This window comes from Callorhinus ursinus, unplaced genomic scaffold (genome assembly GCF_003265705.2).
Source record: "Callorhinus ursinus isolate GAN/ISIS: 27379988/994484 unplaced genomic scaffold, GSC_fseal_2.0 scaffold56, whole genome shotgun sequence".
NCBI classification, from domain to species: domain Eukaryota; kingdom Metazoa; phylum Chordata; class Mammalia; order Carnivora; family Otariidae; genus Callorhinus; species Callorhinus ursinus.
This window is the reverse complement of record NW_027397118.1, coordinates 461,826-479,465: the sequence shown is the minus strand read 5'-3', so window position 1 is coordinate 479,465 and position 17,640 is coordinate 461,826. Positions and strand designations below refer to the sequence as shown.

At 44.6% G+C, this 17,640-nt stretch overlaps 1 long non-coding RNA gene across 1 annotated transcript; it reads right to left on the bottom strand.

Moving 5' to 3' along the window:
* Window positions 1-3,113: 3,113 nt before the first annotated feature.
* Window positions 3,114-13,451, bottom strand: LOC112809019 (uncharacterized). The gene is made up of 3 exons (XR_003204496.2): window positions 13,236-13,451; window positions 12,958-13,023; window positions 3,114-4,392 (listed from the first exon to the last, which is right to left on the bottom strand). It is a non-coding gene; the product is annotated as an uncharacterized lncRNA (long non-coding RNA).
* Window positions 13,452-17,640: the final 4,189 nt, after the last annotated feature.

Genomic DNA, 17,640 nt, shown 5'->3' with positions numbered 1-17,640 from the left:
GATTTAGCAACACTGAGGTCATCGGTGACCTTTGTGGGAGCTGTTTTTGTGGCATGACGGGGTAGAAGCCAGATGGGAGGGGGTGCAGAGTGAGGAGTGGGAGGTGATGAAACAGCCATGGGGAGTAGACACAAGTCTTCAGAGAAGTTTGTGGCAGAGAGGAGAGGGGTGGGGTGGAAAAGGCAGGAATGTGCCCAGAGGGTGTGAGAAGTTATAACAGTTATAACAGCCCAGCATGGCTCCAACAGTGGTTCTTCTGCCTTTTTTTCTGTCCCATCATTTCCAGAGGAACAGAAATCAGAGTATCAGGAAGAGTTGACTTCACTGGAGCGATGAGCTTGATTTTTGGAGAAGTTAATTGGGGAGGGGGCTTGTGGGGCCACTGGGGGGGCGGGGGAAGCTGTCTGTAGGGTAGTTGGAAAGATGGTCTGGAGGAGCACCGGCAAACTGCAGCCACCAAATCCAGCTCCCCACCTGTTTTTTATATGGCTGGCCCATGGACTGAGGATGGTTTGTTTTTTACATTTTTTAAATGGTAAACAAACTCAAAAGGAGAATCATATTCTATGACATGTAAAAAGTACATGAAGTTCAAATTTCAGTGTCCACAAAGTTTTATTGGAACACAGCCACACTCACTCAGGTACATATTACCCGTGGCTGCTTTTGCCCCACGGAGGTAGGTTGCAGAGCTGCAACAACAGGCTGGCTGGACCACAAAGCCTGGAATATCTACTCTCTGGCCCTTTCCAGAAAATGTCTGCCAGTCCTTGGTCAAGGACATAGGAGAACAATTGGGATAACTTCCTGACAGTCAACATTATGGAAAAGAATCAAGTGAAAGGGGACCAGATCACACTATGCATTAAGGAAAACAGGTGGCTGGCCACTTGTGGGGTGTGGAGGGGATGGCACCAGCCTGACATCTCTGGGTCTGTCATGGACATTTGTCCCCTCCATTCTGCCCTCTCTTGCTGATGTCACAAACCTCAGTGGAACATTTCTCTTCCCTTTCCCTGAGTCCCTCCACCATCTTAGACAGAGTCTTCACTTCTCCTTTACTGCACTTACCACTGGTAACTCAATCATTATTTGGAGAATTGTTGGTTCATTGCCTGTCTCTGCCTCTGGACCGGGAAGCACTTTAGTGTGATAACTAGAAGAGGTTCTAGAGACAGGCTGCTTGGTTGGGTCCTGGCTCTCCCATTTGCTGGCGGGGAAGCCGCAACTCACTTATGTTCTTCGGGCCTCAGTTCCCTCATCCAGTAAAATGGAGGCACTGAGAATCCATACCATTCAGGGTTGCAAGGATTGAATAGCTAGTAAGATGCAAGGAGCAGTGTCTGTGATAGATGAAGTGCTCAATAAATATATCACCTTCAGTAACTACTGGGTAAGGGGAGTGCAGTAAAGGAGTGGGAAAAAAACAGGTGAAACCTGAATTTCAGGGCAACTGAGTGGATGGTGATGACATTCCCAGAGATAGGGAACACAGGTAGGGGACGGAGTGTGGGGGACAGCTGAGTGCTGACGCAAGGTAGATGGATGCAGGTGGAGCTCAGCAGAGTTGGTGGGTGGGTAGGGGCCTGGAGGAGTGTGGAAAACACCTGATATAGCTGGGAAAGATAGCTGGGGGGAAACCTCAGATTGTTGGCCTGTGGTTTGGGCCTAGGTAAAAATGCTCTGGCATTTATCTTTGCTGCTGTGTGATTATCTGTCTATATCTTAAACATGAGCTGTTATTATCCTATGTTCCTTGACTATTACTACCTTGTCTTGTTAACTACTGGATCTTCAGTACTTCTAGCACAGTACCTAGCACATAGTAGGTACTCAATATTTATTGAAAGAGTAGGTAAAGGAATGAAGAAAAGGAGAGAGGCATACATATTAACTTGAAGAGGTAATTATCCATATGCTTGCCTCAGAGGGCCCAGTAGAGAAGACATAGTGCTTTTTAAGGACAGCGCACGAGAGACGTAGAGGGGGACTGTTATTAAAATATCTGTGATGGGTCATTTTATGTGCAACTTGACTGGGCTAAGGGATGTCCAGAGAGCTGGTAACACACTATTTCTGAGTGTCTGTCAAGATGACTTCCAGGACAGATTAGCATTTGAATTGGTAGACTGAGTAAAGACAATTTTCTTTAACAGTGTGGGTGGGCATCATCCAATCCACTGAGGACCTGAATTAGAACAAAAAGGCTGAGGAAGGACAAATTTGCTCTCTGCTTGAGCTAGGACGTCCATCTTCTCCTGCCCTCAATCACGGGCACTCCTGGTTCCTGGGCCTTTAGACTTGAATCGGGACTTACACTGTTACCTCCCCAGGCCTTTAGGTTTGGACTAGAACTACACCACCAGCTTTCATGGGCCTAAGTTTACAGATGACAGATTGTGGGACTTCTTAGCCTCCATGATGGTGTGAGCCAGGCCTCATGATAAACCTCTTTCTGTGTATCTACATTTCTCCTGTTGGTCCTGTTTCTCTGGAGAACCCTAACACAGTATCCTTGGCGGCAATTGCCTCAAAGGCCTGCTACTAGATGAATCCAAGTTGCTAGTGAATGCCTCTTTCCCTGATTCACCTGCATCACCTGAGAAGCACAGAGAACGTGGAGAGTGCACAGTCTCCCTGCTAGCCCTCCCTCTAGCAAGAATCTTCTCTCTTGATGATGGACTCTGAAAAACAAACTGAGGGTTCTAGAGGGGAGGGGGGTGGGGGGATGGGTTAGCCTGGTGATGGGTATTGAGGAGGGCACGTTCTGCATGGAGCACTGGGTGTTATGAACAAACAATGAATCATGGAACACTGCATCAAAAACTAATGATGTAATATATGGTGATTAACATAACAATAAAAAATTAAAAAAAAAAAGAATCTTCTCTCTTGAGTGAGTTAGGTTGAGGGAACAAATCATAGAAGAAAGGAACCTTTAGAGATCTACATATTCTGCATCTAGCACTGGGCCCTTTTTACCTTACTCTTTTGACTTTCCTATCAACTCTAAGAGGCAAAATATTGGCACTTTATAGGTGAGGAATCTGGGGCCTGGAGAGAGGAGGTAACTTATCTGAGATCATACAGCTAATAAGTAGCAGAGGGGGGATTCAAAAATAGAAATGTCTATGTGGTTCCTAAGCTATACTAGTCAGAGTTTCCCAGAGAAAGAGAACCAATAAGGGGTGTGTGTGTGTGTGTGTGTGTGTGTGTGTGTGTGTGTGTGTGTATACAATTATGAAGGCTGAGAAGTCCCAAGATCTTCAGGGTGAGTTAACAAGCTGGACCAGGAGAGCTGGTGGATCCAAAGACCATGTTCTAGTCTAAAGACCAGCAGACTTGAGATCCAGGAAGAGCCTATGTTTCAGTTTGAGTTCAAAGTCAGGAAAAAACTGATGCTCCAGCTCAAAGTAGGAGGATGGGGTATGGCCAGCCTTTGGCTCAGTTCGGGCCTTCAACTGATTTGAATAAGGCCCACCCACATTAGGGAGGGCAATTTGCTTTGCTCAGACTGTCGATTTAAAACTCAACCAAAACTACCCTCACAGAGACATCCAGAGTTTGACTAAATGACCCAGTCAAATTGACACATAAAATTAATCAGCAGGCAAGCCCATGGACTTTTCAATATATTACACCCAGCTGTGCTTGGGTCTAGAAAGTCCTCCCCAGTGATGTCATAAATTGTTACTGGCCCCCAGAGATTTCTCCCAAAAGGCAACAACCAGTATCTTAGGGATAAATTTTCTCTGCCAGCTAAACAGAAATAGTCAAAACTAGCTCCTGTAATTACTTCCTTGATTCAATCCAACTTCTCCCCACGTAACCCAACGTACTTCCACTATTTCTAGAGAGGCAAATGAAAATCTCAGATGTTCAGATCATTCAGACTACAGAAAGGTGAAAGCAGAGTCAGAAGAGGAAAATGAAATTCACCACGATGCAGAGAGAATGGGATGTAGCCATGGAATCTACAAAGGGAAGTAGGCTTGCTTGGTTCCTTTGCTAATTGCAGTGTATGTGTCTCAACAGATATTTCAGTGAAGACATTAAATTTTCAATGCCTGATACACTATAGGCACTTAAAACATTTAATGAATAGACCAATATGTTCATCCTCCCTTTCTCTCGCTTATGCCCTCTAAACCTGAGAGATTGTCCCCATTTTCCTGCACATGAGGGAAATCATGATGGTATTGCCTTGTCCCATCCTCTTTTCTTTGACTTTTCAGCTCTGAGGTCTTCTTGGGTTTGGCAGTCATCCTCCACTTCCTGGGCCTTCTCTTCCCTTATCTTTCCAAATTCAGTATATTTCACTATATTGGTTCAGTTAACTCCATGAAGCTCTCTTGGCCAACACTTCTGCTGCACTGATGGGCCATGTGTGATCTGTAGACAGAAAAAATTCATAGGCTGCACAATCACCCCTTACTCTTGGAAAGCGTCAGTCACATGGCAGTGACTGGATTCCCCATTAACTTGGCCTTGTGTGAATCTGTTATGATGGTCCCTAGACACAATACTGAGTTTGCCCGTGGAACTCACAGGGAAAGGAAGAATGATGTCCAATACCTTAAAGCTATGACATTCTGGTCCCGAAGGGCTTGGATCCTTTAAGAAACTCCTGTCCCAGTGTCATGTTCTACCTCAGAACATGAGCAAAACATCCTAGGTGGGCAGACCCATTCAATTTCTCTAATACTGTTTTGTGCTCAGCACTTAATCAACTCTGTGATAACTAAAGAAATCTATTTTTTTAAAGATTTTATTTTTTGACAGAGAGAGAGACAGCAAGAGAAGGAACACAAGCAGGGGGAGTGGGAGAGGGAGAAGGAAGCTTCCCACGGAGCAGGGTGCCCGATGCGGGGCTTGATCCCAGGACCCTGGGATCCTGACCTGAGCCGACGGCAGATGCTTAATGACTGAGCCACCCAGGCGCCCCTCTAAAGAAGCTTATGAGGTGGTCCCTTGGTCATGATGGAATGTACAAACTAGCCCTGCCATTACATGCTTTTATAATACTGGACAAATGCATGAAACAATTCTTCAGATATTGGAAAATAGGTGCACAAAACTCTGATGTCTAAGAGAAAGGAAACAACTGAGGTGAGTCCTATGATTATCCTGGCTTTCTGCCTAGAGTCATTTATCAGACTCTTGAACAAGGAGGAGGAGCTCAATTAGAGGATGGGAGCCTCCCTGAGACTAAGAAACAGGGATTACAGTTATGGGAGGTTGAGGTGGCTGAAACTGGAGGGACAGAGTGCCAAAGAAGAAAGAGCTACAAGAAAGAGCTCCAGGCATCCTCACTGGAGGCCCTTGTTTGTATAAATAATAAATTGCACATGTAAGGTGTGACTCCACAAGACCAGACAGATAACAACTACCCAAGACAGAACAACTATCGGAGAACTATTAGCTGAACAACAACAAGTTACACGTGGCTGGGAAGCATTCAAGTTCCAACCAACTAGAATGAAGAAAATTTGTTGAACACCAGGGAATTCAGTAGAGACCTAGCCTTAAAAGTAGTTAAACTAGCATTACTAACAAACCTAAATGTGTATTCAACTAGTAACAGTAAATTAACTGCCTGCCAGAACAAAACTCAACACTCTTTAAAAGAACACAACAAAATTCAACCAACAATTTAACATTTACAGTGTTCCGTCGTCAATTAAAAAAATATTAGACATGAAAAGAACTAGGCAAATATTAGACATGAAAAGAACTAGGCAAATATGAACCATAACTAAAAAATCAGTCTATGGAAACAGACTGGAAAAGAGAGAGATGATGGAATTAGCAAAAACAAGCAACTGAAAACAGCTATAATATCTTTAAGGAGTTACATGGAAGCATGAACCAAATGTGAAGAGAAATAGAAACTATTTTTTAAAATCCAAATAGAATTTCTAGAGCTCAGAACGAAATATCTGCAATAAAAAATTAAACAGAAGGGATTAAGACCAGATTTGACACTGCGGAAGGAAAGATCAGTAAACTTGAAGACAGGGCAATGAAAACTATCCAAGTTGATACACAGAATAGGGGAAAGAAAAAAGGTGAAAAAAGGAAGACAGTCCAAGTAACTTGTGGGAAAATATCAAACAGTCTAACATATGTATAATTGGTATCCTAGAAGTGGAGAAGGGAAGGCAGATAAATATTTGAAAAAAATACTGGATGAAGGATTTATAATTTTTTGAGGAAAACTATATACCTACTACAGATTCTATATGCTCAATTGACATGAAGCAGGATAAACATAAAGACACTTTACCAATACACATCATAACCAAATTGCTAAATATTAATCATAAAGGGGAAATCTTCAAAGCAGCCAGAAAAAGAAGATACATTAAATACAGGGGGAAAGATGAGAAGTATCTCTGACTTCTTATCATAGGTTATACAAGGAAGAAGATAATGGAATGATATTTTTTAAATGCTGAAATAAAAAAGTGACAACATAGATTTCTATGGCCAGTGAAAATATTCTTCAAAAATTAAGACCAAAATACTGAGAGAATCCATTGCCAGCAAACCAGTACTACATTTAACAGAAGTTAAATAAATGTTTTCCGTCTGAAAGAAAATTATTCCAAATGAAAACTCAAGTCTATGCAAAACAATGAAGAACACAGGAAAGGACAAATATGTAGGTAAATATAAAATATTTTTTCTCATTTAAGAAATTCTAAAAGATAATTGCCTAAAGCAAAAATAATAACAATGTATTGTGACGTTCATAACAAATGTGCAAATGAAGTGTATGACAATGATAGCACAGAGCACTAAAAGGGGGATGGAAATATACCATTATAAGAGTCTTAACATTGTATGTGAAGTAGTATATTTTTGAAGGTACACTTTGGTAGTTAAAAACTCATATTGCAATTCCTATTGCAATCACACACAGAAAAAGAAAACATAACATGGAATAATAATAATAATAAAATGGAATATAAAAAAATAATCCAAGAGAAGGCAAGAAAAGAACAACAAATGAGACAAATAGCTAGACGTAGACTTAAACCAACCATTTCAATAACTGTATTAAATGTAAACAGACTAAAAACAGCAATTATAATGCAGGAATTGTCAAATTTGACAAAAAAATTAAGGAAGTTATTCTTCAAGAAACTCACCTTACATATAAAAAATATAATTTAAAAGTTGAAGTAGGAGGAAATGATAGACCATGCAAACAACTATAGCAGGAGGAGCTATATTCCTAACAGATGAAGTAGACTTTAGGGCAAGGAATATTACCAGAGATAAAGAAAGACATTTCACAATGATAAAGGAGTCCGTTCAATAAGGCCGGAAGATATAACCAACCCAAATGGGTAGCCACCTAGTAAGAGAGCTTTAACATACATGCAACAAAATTTGACAGAAATGAAAGGAGAAATAGACAAACTGAAGTTATAGTTGGAGTCTTCAACACTCCTCTCTCAATAATTCATAGAATAAGCAGACATAAAATCGATAAAAATATAGATGACTTGCACAGCCAGGTGCCATGGAGATCTAAGGAGAGGTAGGTGGGTAAGGGACTAGTCAGTATATCTTTCAGGGGAAACCTCTCCCGGGATCTGAAGAGAGAGAGAGAATCTGAGGGGAGAGAAGGCTTGGGGTCTCCCAAGGACAGGTTCAGCACACTTAAGTGGAAGTGTGGATGGTCTCCGTGTGAGCCATGCAAAAGACTGGCTAATTCAGATGAAGTGAGATAAAGGGAAGAACAGAATACAGGCTCTTGAAAGCAAGGCAAAGGATATATAGGGCTGAAAATGGGCATCCCTGTGGTTCCTGAGTAGGGCAATGGCAGCATGGGAGTGATCAGGCTGTGCGTGAGGAATCCAAGTCCAGGAATCCATGCAGGAGGCTCTGGCAGGGGTGTAGACATGGATAGATGAGGGCCTGATCTAGTGAGGTGACCTGGGAACACAAAGACCTAAGAACCATTCTGAGGAGCACAAACCATTGGGAACTGCTGACTCTGTCTTTCAGAACTTTCTGAACCTTGAAGAAGCTGCCGACCCCAGTGGATAGAGCTCAGACTCAAGTTCACAGCCCTAGCTCCAAGCCTGACTCCATCACCAACAACTGGGCAAAGTTTAAAGCACCGCAAACCTTAGTTTTCTCATTTGCAATATGGGAATAATAATTCTCAATTTGCGGGGTTATTGAGAGGATTACGGATGAGGTCAGTGAAGCACCTGGCATAAGACAGATAATAAATGACAGACGTTACAATTAGTCCTGTGGTTGATCAGAGATTCCTGAGACTACTCCAGGAGGTGTCTCCTCCCTTTGGGTCTCAGGAGTGGGGTTACAACTACTCTGCATGAGTGAAAAGAGAAAAATTAATGTACACATAAACCTACAGGTATAGTAGTCATCAAGGACAAGCAACACCGGGTATAAACATTATTCACATATGTGCCGAGTGTGGGACACAAAAAGTGAGGCAGATCCCTTTCACTAAATAACAAAGGGTCAAGGGGCCTGATTATGAAAATTTGGGCCAAGGGGTTCATAATTTGCTGTTTCTCCATTGGGAGAAGGATGCCTTTTTAATTTGCGAATTGACCGAGAGTAGCCTACTTAGCCCAACATCTCTGTCATTAAGTGGCCCCCTTGACGCTTTGACGCAGGTAACTGTGGCTCTCAGGGAATCCTAGGAGACCACTGCTCCAGAATCTTGTCTCCAGGTTAGGGGCATATGTTGGGGATGTCGGGCAAGCACAAACTTAATACAGTTGCTCAAATCTGGGGAATATTACTTCCTCTATATTGAAAGAGACAGGAAACAGGTATCTACTGAACATCTACCGTTTATAAGGCAGGTGCTTTAGCAGAGGCTTTACCTGGCTCATCTGGAATAACCAACTATTCACTTATTCAGCAATTATTTATTGAATTCCAATAGGCACTGTGCAAAATGCTAGGGATGCACTAGGATCAGAAAGATAAATAAACAGATCATAACCACAGAGACACAAGTACCAGCCGAGAGTAGATCCAGAGCAGAGGGCCAGCACATAACCAGGCCCTAGTGGTGGAAGCTGTGTGCGTGTGCGTGTGCACTCGAGGCAGAGGAAAGAGCAAGAGGAAGGCCTGGCAGTGAGAGAGATAGAGAGTAGTTCAGTAGAGGGACTGCCAGCAGTTCTAAGATTGGAGCAGAAAAAGTCTGCAGCAGTAAGCCCGGAAGAAATACAGATCTTTCTGTCTTTCAGTCACGAAGGATTGATTCATTGGCCTGGAATAGTTATCCAGATTTAGCAAATAAAAAATACAGGATGCTAAGCCTGATGAACACTACCTCAGCCAGGTGATCCAGGTCAACATCAACAGCGATAAGTCCTGGGGACAGTACGTACCAGTAAACATGACCGAATGAGAATGTACTGTGCCTTTGTGGTCCTTCTCCCCGAAACACACTACCCCAATCTAATCATGAGAAAAACATCAGACAGACCCACATCGAGGGACATCCTACAAAACGCCTGACCAGTGCTCCTCAAAACAGTCAAGGTCATCAAAAACAAGGAATGTCTGTCAAACTGTCACAGCCAGGAGGAGCCTAAGGGAGCAAGATGACTGAATTCATTGTAATATCCTGGTTGAGGTCTCGGAACAGAGAAGGGGCATTAGGGGAAAACTAAGGAAATCTAATAAAGGTGGACTTTAGTTAATGCTAATATATCAACATTAGTTCGTTAATGGGGATAAAGGTATCAACTGACATAAGATGTTAACGTATACGGGAACTCTCTGTACTAGAAATCTAAAACAATTCTAAAATAAAAACTTAATTTCAAAATACAGAATTCACAGTTAAATCTGAATTTCAGATAAACAACTAAATTTTTTTTAGTATTTAAGCATAATTACACTAAAAAAATATTTGTTATTTTCTGAAAGTCGAGTTTTACTGGGAATCCTGGAAATTCGTCTGGGAAGGGAGTCACCCTGAGAATAGCAAGGAGCAGTGGGGAGCTAGGGAAGTGCTGTAGGCAGGAAGGTGCATGACGCACCATGTATACAGTAAATATACAGATAAGGAAACTGAGGCTCAATAAGTTTACCCGTCGCCTGGCTAGCTTTGTGGGGAGCCAGGGTCTGAACACAGGCCTGCCTCACTGCAAGCCCACATCTATCCATTACACTCTGATGTCTCACAAAATTCTTTCTAGAAACAGCCACAAGAATTCACTCTGGCTGGCAAAGAATAAAGCAGGACCAAGAGTAGACACTGTATCTGGAACAGTCCACAAAAGCAGGTGAGTACTTCACAGAGCACCAGAACTTGGGGCCTCCCCAAAACACAAGACTACATGTCCTGCTGGGTACCAACCAGTTCCCCACTGATGTCCCCCTTCCCCTCTCCCTGCTCCTCATGATCACAGTCAAACCAGACACACTCAGAGCCTTGAACTGAAAGGTTGGAAGAGACCTTCCAAGCTATTCATCCAACATCCCCCTTTGAGCAGGATTCCCATCCACAATTGTCCCCACAGATGTCACATCCTTGGTCTAGCTCTTAACTCCTGGCTCCAGCTTTTCCCCGTCTTTAATTCCCGCTTCCAGTCTGCTTGGTTGTCAGAGAGCCGCCTACCAAGCCAATTAGGGCCATGCGTTAAGTAAGAGTCAGTGGTCTCTGGGCCAGGGCCCAAAAGGCTCTTCTGTGTGGAAAGAGAAACTTTGTAAATGTGGAATCCAGCTGCTGGGGGACCTTTCCGTCTTTCTCCTCCCCAACTTGTTACAGAGAGGTGATGCTGTTTTATACCTGGGCTCCACACAGATAAGGTTGGATAACCGCATTTATGTGAGCGCAGCCCAAGGGTTGCTTTAATTTTAGCAGCGCATGGGAGAAGACAGAGGGGCAACAGCAGGGTGACGTGTACCCGGCCAGCAAAATGTCCTCCAGGAAATTACTGACGCCAGCCAGCTGCTTCAGGCCCCTGCTGGGCCGTTCCTCCTCCTCTCCTATCTCTCAGGGGATGGCCATCCCGCTGTGGCTTGCCAGCTCTGGAAGACAAAGAGGGCAAAGCTCCCAGCCTGCTGCATGCCTACCTGCAACACATATCCCCACCCCACCCCAAGCTGAGAGACCACAGACAGGGCCCCACCCGGGATAGGGGTGGGAGGAAGTGTCCGGCAATCCTCTTTTCTCTAGAAATGGGATTGGCAATGGGGTAATCGTCTAAATGGGCAGTCCTGATGAGTCGATAAACATAACTCCCATTTTTATTACAGTGATGAGGCTGCCTGAGCAAGCGTAATCCCTCTCCTGGGCTCCAGGAGATTGCCAGGCAGCCAGCCGCGCCCCCCCCCCCCCCCCCCCCCGCCGCCTTCCACCAAGGCTGCATTAGTCTGATGGCAAAAGGCACTGAGCTCTAGACGGACTGCGTTTTATAATGGCATTTAAAAGCACGAATCCTGGGGTCAAGCCAGGGTCCAAGGACACCACTGACCAAGCTCCCTGCTCCCTTGACATGGCCCTCCTGCTCTCCCAAACATGGATGGAACAGAGAAGGTCCAAATGCAGGGCTGCCCTTGGTCATGTAAGGTGGAAAAGATGTCTGGAAAGACCCCAACTCAAATGACTGGAGGAAGCATAGCATAATGGAACAATCCAGTCCAGCCCCAGCAAATCCACTAACTCTCAAGGCCTCTGTTTCCTCATCTGCATTATGTGATTGGTAGGGTCCTTTCCTGCTCTTCTTCATAAAAAACCCCACAGATTCACGACTCTCCCACCCAGCCAGCAATTCTATCCTTCCATAGAGTAACTCCTTTGTGCTTTAGAGGCTGCTTTCTCTTTTGCAGCTCCCTACTGAAATTATAACCTTCCATTTTATTAATGAACACATTATGGGAGAGGATGACCTAGTAGTAGCTGGAAGCAAGGCCCTGAGGGAACAGGACAGGCAGGGGAGGTGTGGCCCTATGTACCAGAAAGATAAAAGGGGTTCAGGACAGGAGGCAGAAAAATACCAGGGCCACGTCATCTGGGGCCCACCATGTGGGCAAAGTGCCCAGTGAGAATGGATGAGGTCCAGGCAGATGAACTGCTGATCAGGGCAAGCACTCGGGGACCTTCAGAACAAATCACGACCCTGTGTGGGCTCCTGATTGAGGCTTCGTCTTTCTCCATTCACTCATATACTCAAGCAGTGATCAGCCGGGAGATGCAGCAAAATTAAAACTGGATTTAGATTCAGAAGCTGGGCCCTAGCTGCAGTAACAGCACTGACTCGTCACATGACACTGAACAAGGCATGTCACCATTCTGAGCCAGCAAAATAAGGCTAGTGTCTGCCTTGCACACCTCCAAGGGGTGCCATTCCCATGGGAATCTCCACGAGTGGCACCGGCCAGAATTGGACACTGCACAACTGGCATATCGCAGCCCTGCTTGTAGTTAAAAAATGTCCAAGGACAAAAGATATATTAGGCATGAATACTATTAACCTACTAGCATTATTATCTTGGTCACATTCTAGAAGGGGATGCTAGACCCATGAACGACATTTGCAAAAAGCTAAAATGTAGCGGCATTGCGCTTTGCATTCTATCCACCTCAACCGTGGTGAAACGGTAAAGTAATCCATTATATAACCCTAGTGTTGCCACTGTGAATCAGATGACAAGAATCATAAAAAAGAATAAGCAAAATAGGAGACGTGGCCCCATGTTCAGGGTGAGGCAAATACCCTTCATTATGTGTCTCCCTGGTCCCGAGACTACTCTGCCCCCCGACATTCTCCCCATCTCAAAATATTCTCCATTATAAGGATATTTCCTTATATTTCCTGTCATGAGTCTCGGTTAAGACAGGCTTCCATGATAGGACTCTGCAGATGAGGACAAGATGACAGGACCAAATCTGGCCCAAAAGAAGGTTCCCTGGATCTCACACCCCCTCACACAACATCTCACCATCGGCTCAGGGCAGCAGGTCCTAAGAGTGGCCTTTCCTCTCAAACTTCCTTGGGCCACTTTTGCCTGGGAAAGAAGAAAGAGCTACAGATTCATGCCTCTGCCACACTGCCTACGATCCTGCCAATTCCAAGCCTCCCCTCACCCTTCCCCACCTCCCAGCAACATGCAGGTCAAGTAAATTAAAGCACGTTGAAATCATGTAAAGCCCCTTGATCTACCCCTGCCTTTCGGGGTGGGGGATGGAAACAGCAAACACTGAAAGCATTTGTACCCACCTGTCCATTTCTCCTTCCACTGCTCGAATTCCGGCCATCTTCATCAGATGCCTCCTAACATGCCTCCCTGGTTCCAAGAGCCTTTGGCCTCCATGCAAGATCCCTCTGGGAGCTACTGCTCTAAAACATAGTTCTTGGCCTGTCATATCTTTGTGTTATAGGCTGCATAGCACCCTCATGCCAGAGGACAAGAGCTTGTTCCCAACCTCACTTCTGGCTACTTCCTCCTATGTAACCCACGCTGCAGTCCCACGGGGTGGCCTCCATTCCTGAACAACCGTCATGCGTTCATGCATCCAGTGTGTGACTAACTGAGAGTGTAAGGTGTATCGGGCAGTGTCCTGGGCACTGGAGATGGAGTAGAGGGCAAATCCCACCAGGCACCCCAGAGCTTATCACCTTTTGGGGAAAACAGACATCAATCAAATAACCACAAAAATAAATATATGATTACAAACTGTGATGTCTGATAAGGAAAAGTGCTCAAAGATGTACAAGGCAGAAGGGTTAAAGTGGCCTGGGGATCAGAGAAGGCTTCCCTGAGGAAGTGATATTTGAGCTGATAGGTGGAAGATGAGAAGGGATGAAATAATTAGGCAAATGGCGTGGGCGTGGCGGCTGCCACTGCAAGACAGGATTCCTGGAAGAGGGAGCTTCCTGGGCCTGGAGCGGGAGAGGAGCAGGGAGAAGGCACACACAGAGGGCAGAGCCGGGGGTGCCGGTCCTAGTTGGAGCTGGAAAAGTCGCCAGGGGTCAGATTAGAAGGGTTCTTAGAGGCACCCTTTGGGATATACGGGTCTTCATCCTAAGAGAAATGAGAAGGCATTAAGAGGTTTTGAGCAGGGAAGGAGGGTGGTTTGGGGAGCATGAGACATAATCAGATTTGCATTTTGAAATGCTCACTCCATCTGCTGTGCAGAGATGGGGCTGGACAGTCCAGAGAGGATGTGGGGGCCCAGTGAGGTGGGAACAGCCTCCATCTCAGGCAAGAGACATGGATATAAACTGGAAATGGGGAGCTGGGAGTGAAGAGTGAGTCGAGCAAATGAATTTGCCAAACCAGAGTTTACCAAACCAGATGGATGGAAAGAGGGGACACTGGGAGATGACCTGATTTGGGTAAAATGATCCTGACATCAGTTTGGGACATAGCGGCTTGAGGGAGCCTTTGGGGCCTCCAAGTGGAAAGACCAGTGACAGATGGGTCTGGGATGGAGATGTACGTGTCCAGAGTCATCTGCACATGGACTGATGGACGATGTGGACGCGAATGAGGCCGCTTTATGTTACCATTCATGGTCACCTCTCCCCAGTCACTCCACCTGTGCCTGCTCCCATGCAAGGAGAGCAGATCTCCGCTGCCTCATAGAAACCCTCAGGCCTCTGGACCCACTCCTGCTGCTATAGGGCCTCTTGTATAATTGTATGGCCACTTTCATACATGTCTTCCCCACTAATGATCCAGGAACACCTCAGGGGCAGACACGTGGCTCTCCTCCTGAGGTCCTCGGCGCATGCAGAAGAGCCTGGCTACTGACTGAGCAGGAAGATACAGGCCCACTTTTCTAGCCCACCACAAAGCCTGAATGCAATGCTGCTCTACAGAAGAGAATGCAGGCCCAGATCTAAGAGCCCCAACTAAAAACCGTTCTCAGAGTTCTCAGAGGAAAAGGGTCCCATTCTTACCTTTACTTCCAATAAACCAAGATAGGTATTGAAAAATTCTTAAAAGACAGTGGTATGGATGTTTTCCCACTGTTACTATAAATAAGTGAGCAATCAGGTATTTATTGAGGATGTACTTCTCTTTTGTTAAAGACTTCTTATGTGAAAGGCACTGATAGGTAAAGAAATGAGTAAGCTCTGTCCTTAAAGAACTTTTAACACAGCCTCTTACTCAGAACCCAGTGCTCTGGTTATAATTCAGAACAAAGTTGTGCATTATTTCCTGTGATTATCTACAAGAAAATCAAAGCCTGAATCCACAAGGAGCTTATAAACTCAAGAAAATATAGGACAAAGACAGATGAAAAGTTACTTCTATCAGTACAAACAGAGCCACCTACCTCCTCCAGTGCCTTTTTTCAACTGGAAAAAGGTACCTCTCCTCTAAGCAGACAAGGCTCCTCAGTGGGTCATATGATTTGGCTGGATGTAAGCCTCTTGTCCCCCCTGCCCTGGCCAGATGTCTTTGTGCAGTGCACACCATGCTCAGCCCATACAGGACAACAGTAAGAGGTATTATTCACAAGGAGGGGTCAAGAGAGGATGGGTGAAGCAGGGAATAGGTAGAATATGACTGGTTATGAGAAGGAGCACTGCAAGGAAGGCTAGAGGTATGTCCAGTGACAAATGAGGTTTGACTAAGGTGAAGGGTGTACCTGATGGAGTAAACAAATGAGACTGAGAAGTTTGATTGGGGAGTGATTATGGAAGACCCCAAATACCAGGCTAAGAAGTTTATACTTGACCTTGGAGGGGCTGATCATGGCCTAGGGATCACCCCCATGCTGGTTATTTTTAGGTATCAATTTGAGTGGCCCCAAGGGTGCCCAGATTAAACATTGTTTCTGGGTGTATCTGTGAGAATGTTTCTGGATGAGATTAGCATTTGAATCAGTAGACCACCCTCCCCAATATCATCCAATCCACTGAGCACCTGAATAGAACAAAGGGTAAAGGAGGAATCTGCCCCTCTTTTTTCCTACCGCACTGCTTAAACTAGTACACTTTATTTCATCTTCCCTGCCCTCAGACTGGGACTTACATCATTGACTCCTCTGGTTCTCAGACCTTCAGACTCAGTCTCAATTATACCACTGGCTCTCCTGGGTGTCCAACTTGCAGATGGCAGATCATGGGACTTCTCAGCTTCCATTATCACATGAGCCAATTCCTCATAATGAGTCTCATTTTAGATAGATGGATAGATAGATAGATAGACAGATAGATAGATAGATAGATAGATAATCCTCTTGGTTCCTTTTCTCTGGAGAACCTTATTAGACTCTCTTTTCCCCAAAGCAATGCCAGGGAGAGTAGGCTACCAGCATCAATGCTCACCAGAGTGCCTACCTGCACCATGAAAACCCATGAAGGATACCACTGGAGGAAAAAACAACTATCTTTGTGCTGACATGGAACCCCAAATGCTATCTAATCACTTGCATTTGTAGCCTGCCTAAAAATATATATTTTATGACCAATATGTTTATTTTTACAATAGTCTCATTTGATTAGTAGGATGAAAAAACAGAGCAGGTAAGGGCCTTGGTGAAGGTCAAAGAGAAAATCCACAGTGGCCAGGCTGGGACTGGAACCCGGGTCTCTCATTCAGGATCCAGTGCTCAAGGGCACTGAGCCTCTCTGCACTTGGCTTGGCAGGCTCCCTCTTTCACCAGTCACCACACTGACTACTTGAATCTGCCAGTCCTGGGTCCTTTCCAAGAAAAGACAAAGCTTCCAAACAAGCAGTAATGACATTGATTATGCCAAGCCAGAGGCAGGGGATTCTGGATCATTTCCTTAAAATACTTGCTCAGCAGCGCCCGTGCCCTCACCCCCACCACCCCTCATCCCAAGAAAGAAATGTATGGTACTTCGTTAACATGAAGAAGAAATAATCCCCTGTGGATTTCTGCAGTCTCATTTCCCTAGCTTGTCAAATGCCAGCAGCAAGCCAGTCTGGCTGCGTTGTTAGCTTGGCTCTATCTTATTTTGTAGTGGTTTGCAGATTGCAGCAGCTTTCCGCCACCACCACCACCCCACAAAACACACAACAGGACAAAAGCAAACCACCTTTGAGCTTCCTGGTATAACATTCAAAAGATTTCCCTGTTCAACTCGGACTTCATAATACAGTATTCTCTTCTTCTTTCACAAGCTGTATCTTTTTCTCCAAGAAAGAACACAGAAGTTATTTTTAACACCGTACTACAAGATATGTGATCAAAATATAATTTTAAAAAGTAAACAAATAAATGGAAGACTTTCCAATATGTCATGCAAAGCCTAAGAAGCATGTCGTTCAAAAGCTAGTTTTCAGTTATCCTATTTCCATCCCCTCTCTTTTTCCGCTTTACCCTTTCATTACTAAGGAAGTTGGGGTGAAAGGGTAATCGTCTTTTTTCTCCAAGATGCATCTCTCATGGCCGAGTTTCTCCACACCTGAATTCACACATCTCCCATATCATGAGAATTACCTCCATGGTAACCACTCATGACATCATAAACACAATGTGATAACAGAAGAAACAAGAGCTACAGAGACCCTGTTGGAGGCAAATGCCTTGTGTGATCTAAGGAGCTCATGGGAACAAGGGGAATTTTGTCTTGAGATTTTAGCAAGAAAGTAATTCTTGAAATCTATTCTTGTACTTCGATATTTATTGAATTTCAAAGCCTC